The following is a 9,179-nucleotide window of genomic DNA, read 5'->3' as shown; positions in this document are numbered from 1 at the left end:
ATCTCCAAAGTCCCATCCTTGATGACGTCTTCGAAGTGTGGATGGAGTTTTTAGAGAAACTGCGTAGCAATAATGGAGAATTGTCTGCTTTCTGGATGACGGATGTGGATATGGTAGAGAATGTAATTCTGGGACTGATGCGCTAAATTCCGTTAATCAAGAGGGATATGGGGTGGCCAGAAATAGCACCGTCGGTCTCAGGAGTGCCTGTTGAACTATTAATTCACCAACCTTTAAATATGATTACCACTTGCTTTACGTACAGAGAACAACCCATCTGGGAAGATACCAGTGACCACTTCCATGGGCCTTATTAACAACTGATGGATACTTTCGTAAGACAAACAAAGTTGCTTTAGCCGCTGCTCTGCAGAAACGTAGAAGTAGCTGAACGCATTCCCAACAATGCCACAGCAGTTATCGACGGAATGACTTTAGTGCAGAAAGTTAGCGCTGATAGTAGGTCTTTTGGCGGTATTTCTGACACTGTATAAAATATGGCTCTGAGAGAAAGTGCTGACTGCTCGCGGGTGGATGTTGTTTTTGACGTCTATAAAGAACTTCGGTCATTATCAAGCTTAAAAGTGAAGATAAAATTTGCATACATATAAAGGCGGAAGGCACGATCGAGCATAGTTTTCAACAACACTGGCCTTTTGCTGCATTACAAGAGCCATGTTGATGATCGCTACAAGCGCGGCTTATTGAAAACTATGCTCGATCCTGCCTTCCGCCTCTCATCCAACTGGTCATACTTTTCCGATGAATGTGATCGGCTCAAAATGCTGTTTTCGAATTCTCGTCTTGGTTATCAAAGACAGGTTAATTAATTCCACCATCTCGCGCTTTATCGCAGTCAAAGCTTTTGATCAACCTGTTCTCGAGTTACCAGCTGTTAACAACGAATTAAAAGCGGTTCCCGTTGTTCTGCTATTTAAGGACCAGTCTTCAGCCGTTGTTGTAAGAGCACAACTTAAAGATCTGAGCCAGAAAATTCAAGTGACCGTCCAGCCCATATTTGTTAGCCACAAGATTAAACAGCATCTGAAACCGCGCGAAGTCAAGCCTCCCATTGTCAACCAACAATCCCTTGTTTACTGAATTTAAATGTGACCTGTGTGATGCAGGTTATGTTGGTTACACACGGCGGCATTTGCATCAACGCGTTGACGAGCACAAGAATGCGTTTTACTCCCTTGGAAAGCATTTCCGTGTGGAACATTCCTATGTGCTTAATGATCTTACGAGGAATTTTACCATCTTAAAAAAGTGCAAGAACAAGTTTGACTGTCTCATTTATGAAATGTTTTTAATTAATGAACTGAGACCAAGCCTCAATGTACAGTCAGACTCAATTCGTGCGAAAGTGTTTTAATCCTTTTTTTATTCTTGCATGTTTTTAACACCCCTTTTGTACATTTTCATATTTTGCATACTTTTACTTCTTAGTTTTCTATTTATATGCATGCAAATTTTATGTTCACTTTTAAGCTTGATAATGACCGAAGTTCGGTCGAAACGTCTCGCATTTTTCCCGATATTTTTTACCTCAATTTGTTTTAAAAAGCCTTTGCTTAGTAAAGAACTGTCTATCAAAAATAGCGAAAGAGCTACGCGGGGAGAAGAAACAGGTCATCTATGTAACATTACAAGATCTCAGATTGCTCGACAGTGTTGCACCTTTCTTTCTGGTGTGAGTAACAAGACAAGCCTTATCAAGTTCATGGTGGAGGAGTGGAAGACGGAACGAGGCCCTGAGGAGTTGGGTCACAAAGAGCTGTTTGCTACGACGGAAGCTTTATTCTACTACATAACGGGGCAAGGAAGTGAGGAGGTACCCTTGTTGCACTGTAAACAAGAAGAAGCCTATGGCCGCTTGCTCCTGCATGCGTTGCATGCCGGTGATAACAGATTCAGTGCAGTAATGATCTGCTCTGAAGAGACAGATATCTTTGTGATGTCTTTAGGATATCAAGATGAAATTGTCGTTCCACCATTCGTTCAGTTCGGTTTTAGAAATCTCCAGAAGCTGATTGATGTCAGTAAAGTTGCTAATACTGCCGGTCCAGACGTTTGCAGAAATCTTATAGGGATGCATGCCTTCACAGGGTGCGACTCTGTCTGCGCCTTTGCAGGAAAGGGGAAAGCCCAAGCTCTCAAGCTTGTTATGACAAACAGTAAGAGTCGGAATACCTGCACCAAGTTGGGACTCAGTTGGGATCTTTATCCAGAGTTAATGAAATGCTTGGAAGCCCTGACCTGTTAGATCTGTCTTCCAAAAACAAGCACTACCATACATAAATACATACATTCTTTATTGAGACTCCCTTCAACAGGGCTTTTCAGTCACAATGTTAATTTACAGTAATTTAATTAAAATCAAAATATATTCAAAATCATTCAAAATATAGCCAAAATTACTTCGTATAGAACATATTATTAAAAAGTGTCCGCTTAAAAATATCAATCTCTTTAGTATTTTTGATGTTGTCAGGTAGCCATTCCATTCCCGTGGACCGCGAAAATAAAATGCCCTTTGTCCCATCGACAATCTACATCGGGAATTCACAAAATTATTACATCCCCTTGTGTTCCTGTTGTGAACTGTTGAACGCTTAAAGAAATATTTCCCTAAATAGTCTGGAGCTAAACCATTCACACATTTATATGCTAAAACTAAATCATTAAATAAAACCTTCTCCGTAACATCTAACCATCTAAGAGATCTCCGCCCCTGAGAGATATGGTCAGATTTCCTTAAACCTAATACAACTCTGGCAGCAAAAGTTTGTACCAACTGTAGTTTGTGTAGTTTTCGTTTAGATGTGTTCCCTCACACTGAGGAACAATAAAACAATTTACTAAAAACAAAATTATTTATAAGTAATAAAAGTGTTTTCTTTTCTGAGAGGTGTTTAATTCTACTTATCTGTACTAGCTGGCTCATGCAACTAGAGGCTGTTTTAGACTATTGGTGTGTACATCATAGTTAAGATATTGATCAACATATACCCTTAGATCCTTAGCAAACGAAACTGGTGAGATAGTTTTGCCCAACAGAGATAAGGAGATATAACGTAGCCTCTTAAGAAGTTGTGCTGAGCCAACAACCACTAATTTTGTTTTCTCAGGGTTTATAAGTAAAGAATTCTCTGCACACCGTCTACTGATGTTCCTAAGATCTTGATTTACGGCGGCCATAGCACTTGATGAGTCTGATACGGGAAATTTAAAGTGCAATTGACTATCATCAACATAAGCAGCGGCTTGACTGTGGGTAACAGCACTGATTAAATCATTAAGGTAGATGGTAAAAAGCACAGGACCCAAGATTGACCCCTGAGGTACTCCGTTTGTTAAAGGTAGCAATTCCGAGACTGAATCTTCATATCGTAGTCTCTGATATCTACTGGATAGATTTCTACTAAACCAGGAAGCTGCAGAAGTCTTGTGACCCAGTTTTCGTAGTTTTCTTAATAACAGGTTATGATTAAGGCTGTCAAAAGCTTTTGACATATCAAGCAGGACTAATAATGACACTGCTTTTTCATCAATTGCTTTCAAACTGTTATCTGTAACATTTATGAGGGCAGTTTCTGTCGAATGCATTTTCCTGTTGCCACTTTGATAAGTCGACAGTTTATCATGTTTTGTCAAAAATTCCACAAACTGCTTGTGCGCCAGTCTCTCACTTACTTTCGATAGGATGCGTAACAATGAAATCGGCTTGTTGTTGGCTGGTTCTTCTGGGTTTCCTTCTTTGGGTACAGGTATCACCTCAGCATATTCCATGCTTTAGGAAAAGCAGCCACATTAAACGAATTATTCACCAGTCTAGAAATCACAGGTGCGATGCTTTCACAACTGTCTTTCAGGACTCGCGCAGGGATTTTATCATATCCTGGCGCTTTGTTGGCAGCTAAACTCTTAATAACAGACTTGACGTCAATTTCTTTTACCTCTTCAAACTCAAATTCTTAAGACCACAATCTTTATCTTTATCCAAACCATGTTCCCTTGTTATCAAACTAGCTTTTTTGGCAGTAAGTTCTCCTACTGAAGTAAAATACTTATTAAATTTATTTGCTAAAGTCTCGTGGTCCTCAAAAGTGCTTGGACGTTTAGCAATACCACGAGACATACGATTTAAGATCTTCCAAGTGGCGTTTGTATTACCTCTACTGTTAGCTATTTCGTTTCTTACATAGATTTTCAGCAAGCCTCAGTTCGCGTTTCACTTCTTGTCGGAAGAAGCGATATCCGTTCCAGCATATTTTGTCATTTGTCTGAATGGCTTTCTTGTGCCAAAGGTCTCTGGTCTTCATGAGCTGCTTAATTTCTGGTGTTACGAACGGATTAGAGCGGGACTTGATCTTTATACGTTTGACGGGCGCGTGCTGATCCAGCACGTCCAAGAAGAGAGAATTGAATGTTTCCACTTGGGAATCAATGCCATCAAAGAAGTATACCATGTGCCACGGAACAAGAGAGAGATCTTCGCAAAAGCTATCGGGCGCGTACCCAGAATAGCTTCTTGTAGTGACGTATTTGGCTTTGGTTTTAGGGCGATTTATCCTCAATTCTCTCTTGCACATGCACTAAGAAGTGCTCCTCCAGTCGATGCCCTTGTGTCGCCAGTGGATTAAGATGCACAGACATGTGCAAACAAAATAGCTGCGAGAATCAGCCAGGTGACAACGAAGACTGTAATTTTACTGAAGGCTCTGAGAACGAAATTGATGATTGAAAGACAGTCTTATGGGTTGAATATCAAGTATATAGTCGGATATGATGAACAATGTGCACTGTCTACATCTACATCTAGGTATGTCGGTAAAAGTCGTTAGACATCACACCAACGTTTAAGAATGTAACAGAAATTAAAATAATACCAATGAAAATAATATCTACTAAAACGTGAAGTGAAAAAATAAATACATAAGTAAGGGAATAAATAAATGTAAAAATAACTTAAATACTAAAATCACTCATCAAAGTACTTAGAAATCTTAGTCTTAAATGTCTCTAGAGAATTTGCTTTCAACAATGCCTTTGGGTAGTTTGTTCCACATCCTTAGGGTACGTGTAAAAATATATATCCTTTGTGGTATTAATGTTTAAAAATTTATAATCATGACTAGAACGAGTTTTGACTCTGCAGTTGCTATGCGGGCGTAAGCAACTATTTTTATCGATATCAACGGTGCCATGGCATGTTTTATACATCAAATTTAATCTGGCTATTCTTCGCCCTGTTTCAAGACTGAACCAACCTAAGTCCCTGAACATCCCAGTAACACTATCTGTAGGTTGGTAGTTGTTTGAACAGAAGCGGGCTACTTTCCTCTGCACACGTTCAAGGGATGAAATATCCTTTTTAAAGTGGGGGTCCCAAGCTTCACAGCCATATTTCAATTTTGGACAAACCAATGTTTTATATGCAGTTTCCTTTACTGGACATGGACAGTTCCACAAATTTCTTTTGATTAAACCAAGGACTTTGCTCGCCTTACCGGAGATGGACGAGACATGCTACCACTTAAGGTTTTTTGTCAAGGTAACACCTATGTAAGACACAGAATCAACCTGGTCAAGTTCAGATCCACAAAACACATATTTCTTCAGAGGAGGTGACTTCTTGGTAGAAATGCATATAATTTTACATTAAAGTTCATTTGCCATATGTCTTGTCAGCGTTCCAGTTCGAATAAATCAGCTTGGAGTCTCTTACAGTCGTCCTCGTTGGAAATGATACCGTATAAAAGTGCGTCGTCAGCAAAGAGCGTGACAGAGGATTGTAAATTCGCTGGCAAGTCATTTACGCATAATAAAAACAATAACGGGCGTAGAACTGTACCCTGCGGAACACCAGATGTCACCATGATACATTTTGATTGGCTTCCATCGCAAATCACTGGTTGACTACGCCGTATTAGGAATGACTCAAACCATTTAAGTAAGTTCTCGCGGATGCCACAGTATTCTTTACTTACTAGCGATAAGCTGATCTTGCAGTATTATAGTTCAATTTAAGTAGTACAAATAATGTCCTTGTCTGTCGAACTGTTAAGGATGTACCCTGTACTGGACGTAAAATATTTCACAATTACTATTATGGAGAACTGGTTCTTTAAACTTACGAACATGACAGAGAGGTATTTTATTTCTTTCAAAATATTGTATGTACCAGTCGCCGAGATTGGTAAAATAACATTTTGCCACGGAAAGAGAAAAAGTTTCAAAGACATTGTGCTATCTTGGACCATTTGAGTTTTCTTTTTGTGACGTATTTTGGAGCCCAAATGTTGAATTGAATTTTTTTGGGGCAGAGCTCCCTTCATTTAAGTTTCCATGGCAAGAAGCAAATACACAACACATCACAATAAAGAGGACTACGAGATGTAAAGTTGTGCCAAATTTGGTCCTTATGGCATTAATAAACCCATAGATATTTCGTGTCAAACGCTTTTTGATCTATGTCTAACCCCGAAAAACATGCATTCATTTTGAACTAAGAAGCTCGGAGCGTAATAAAAACATTACAAAAAACCAGCCCCATTAAATTTACGCAACGTCGCCGACTAAAATCAACCTTCCTCGAGTTTAACAAAACTTTCAACCAGTACTCGCTTAGCTACATTTTCCAGATCTTTTCCAGCCTCCCGTTCCTTTCTCCTTAACGTTTCATGATGAATTGGGAATAAATGCGCCATTTTTCTGCCGGATTGGAAATGTTTCCCCGGCGTTTTTGTCGCTATAATATCTTAACTAATGCTTGACGTAATGCGTCACATATTACAGTCTTGTTTCCTGCGCAGTAAAAGTTACGCACAAACAATTAGCGCGAACCTCGTTTCAGTACGGAATTCATCGTCATTGTCCCGGTAAAAAAAAAAAACCTCGAGCAACTAAGCTCATGGTAGGAAGAACAGATATATTTAAGTCTTCTTTTTTCCTTAGAGTTGCACGTTTATGGAACAAGTTACCTCTATTTATTAAAAAACGTCAATCAGTTTCTAAGTTCAAACAAAAGTTAACGTCGTTTTGTCTTCAGATTGATCGTAGTGACTTAGTTTACAATTATTCAACTACATTTTAACTATTTTAAAAATTGTTTTATTTCTTAGTTTTCTTTTCTTTTTTTTTATTTTTCTAGATTTTTCTGACCTTTATGGTAGCCTACACTTTAGAGGAAGTTTATTCCTGTGTCGTAAGATTCCAACAGCATACTGGTTGGTTCAATGTATATTTATTTGTTTTAGTAATTAATTTGAATTTTTTCCTTACTTACCTTGTCGTGAATATAAAAAAAAGAAAAAAAATAAAGAAAGGATTATCAGATATTCCTTTATATAATAAAACTCTGAGAAATACACGAGAGCAGGCAAACCCGGAGGCTTAGATGCCATGTTGTCAGCAAACATAATGTGAAGAATCTGTAATTGTTTGACCCATAGAGTGTACAAAATTGGGGACAGGAGACTATATTAAACTACATTGTTTATAAAATGAAAATTAAGTACTAAACACGAAACAAGCCAATCTTTAATTAAACTTAATTATTAAATGATGACTACAAAAACTAGAGACACTCCGCAATATATAACTGTAAAGCATACAAACAAATACACCTAGCAAAAACTAGTCCACAAAGTATACAATTTAGTGCTAAGAGACTTGATTAGACTATAGAAGTAAGGGATATGAGTTCCATAGCCAATTTTTAATAGACTAACTCAAGTATTCAGAAAATGCAGTCAACTTTTTTTAAAGTTACTTAATGTGAGGCTGTTGCGCACTGTTAACGGAATATCATTCCAAATAACAGAAGCCTGCCAGGTGATAGCAAATTGATACTTGAGCCTGGTTTTATAAGATTAAAACGTGAACGAGTCAAATAAAACGCGTTCCAAACTAAAATGTGGTATTACGATTTAGATAAAATCGGTGTATAATTACCGAACATTTATGCGATTCCTTGGAATAATGGCAAATGCAAGAATTTTTTTTCATTTGGTTAAATACACTTGTTTTCACCAAGGCTGCTTCCTTTTCCCCAAACAAATACAGGGAACCTGAAGGGAAAGAACCTCTGAAACCCATTTCTTTACACCCACTATAACGGACAGATTCCTGAATTATCAGGAGTCAGAAATTCGGAAGCTATTTTTGTACAGGCACTATAAAGGACAGTTCCTCTGAATTATCAGGGGTCAGAAATTCTGAACCCATTTTCTGTGTGGGCACTATAAAGGATACTTCCTCAGAATTATCAGGGGTCAGAAATTCTGAACCCATTTTCCGTATGGGCACTATAAAGGATACTTCCTCTGAATTATCAGGGGTCAGAAATTCTGAACCCATTTTCTGTATGGGCACTTTAAAGGATAGTTCCTCTGAATTATCTCGTCACATAAAGAAGTAGAACGAGGGAACACGTTGTCACTTTATTGAGTCCTCCTTTCTAAACTGTTCCTTCATTCAGTTAATCTCAAGGTATAAATTGGACCTCATTCCGGCAAACGATTAGCTTTCAACGTATTAGCCTGCACGCAGGCGGTTGGATGGTCGAAAACCCGGAATTCGTAATGAGGTCGCCATCTTGGATTCGCGCGGCTAAGTCTGGGCCGGGTTGAGGGTCGACAAAGCGAGCGAGGGGAGGGAGGCGGAGAGGAGAGAGAAAAACCGCCTGCCCAAAAACCAGCCCCCTTTGAGTAGCACAATTTCGCAGCGTCCGCCGGTGGACGCTGTCTTCTGATTGGTCGGCAGACATGCTGTCAATCGACACAAGATTTAATATTCATATACCGCTCTTGTCACCATAGGCAAAATGATGAGCTCGAATGTCGATCGAGCGATTCAAAGTGCTTTAGATTTCTTGGTGACAAGAGAAAGGAGCGTTCTTTCTCTACAAAGATCGCTTGAATCGTTCCCACAGATCGAAAGTTGTTTACAAGGCAAATTGTTGGGATTGCGATGACTTCTACATCGGCAAAACGAAGCACCGACTGCAGGATAGAAAAGCTGAACATTTTGAAGCGCTCTCCAAGCATGAACACACATCAGATATTGCTGATCATATTATGACTACTGGACATAACATAAAATGGGATCATTTTGAAATTCTCGCGTCTGGGAAAACTGATTACCACTGCAAACGAAACCTTGTTTACACAGGA

At 38.9% G+C, this 9,179-nt stretch overlaps 1 pseudogene; it reads left to right on the top strand.

Moving 5' to 3' along the window:
- The first annotated feature begins 713 nt into the window (after positions 1 to 713).
- On the top strand, positions 714 to 1,375 carry LOC138000881 (uncharacterized; annotated as a pseudogene).
- The last annotated feature ends 7,804 nt before the right edge of the window (positions 1,376 to 9,179 follow it).

The sequence above is a fragment of the Montipora foliosa genome, chromosome 4 (assembly GCF_036669935.1).
Source record: "Montipora foliosa isolate CH-2021 chromosome 4, ASM3666993v2, whole genome shotgun sequence".
Taxonomy (NCBI): Eukaryota; Metazoa; Cnidaria; class Anthozoa; order Scleractinia; family Acroporidae; genus Montipora; species Montipora foliosa.
The sequence above is the reverse complement of the archived record's forward strand: the minus strand, read 5'-3'. Positions and strand labels throughout refer to the sequence as shown.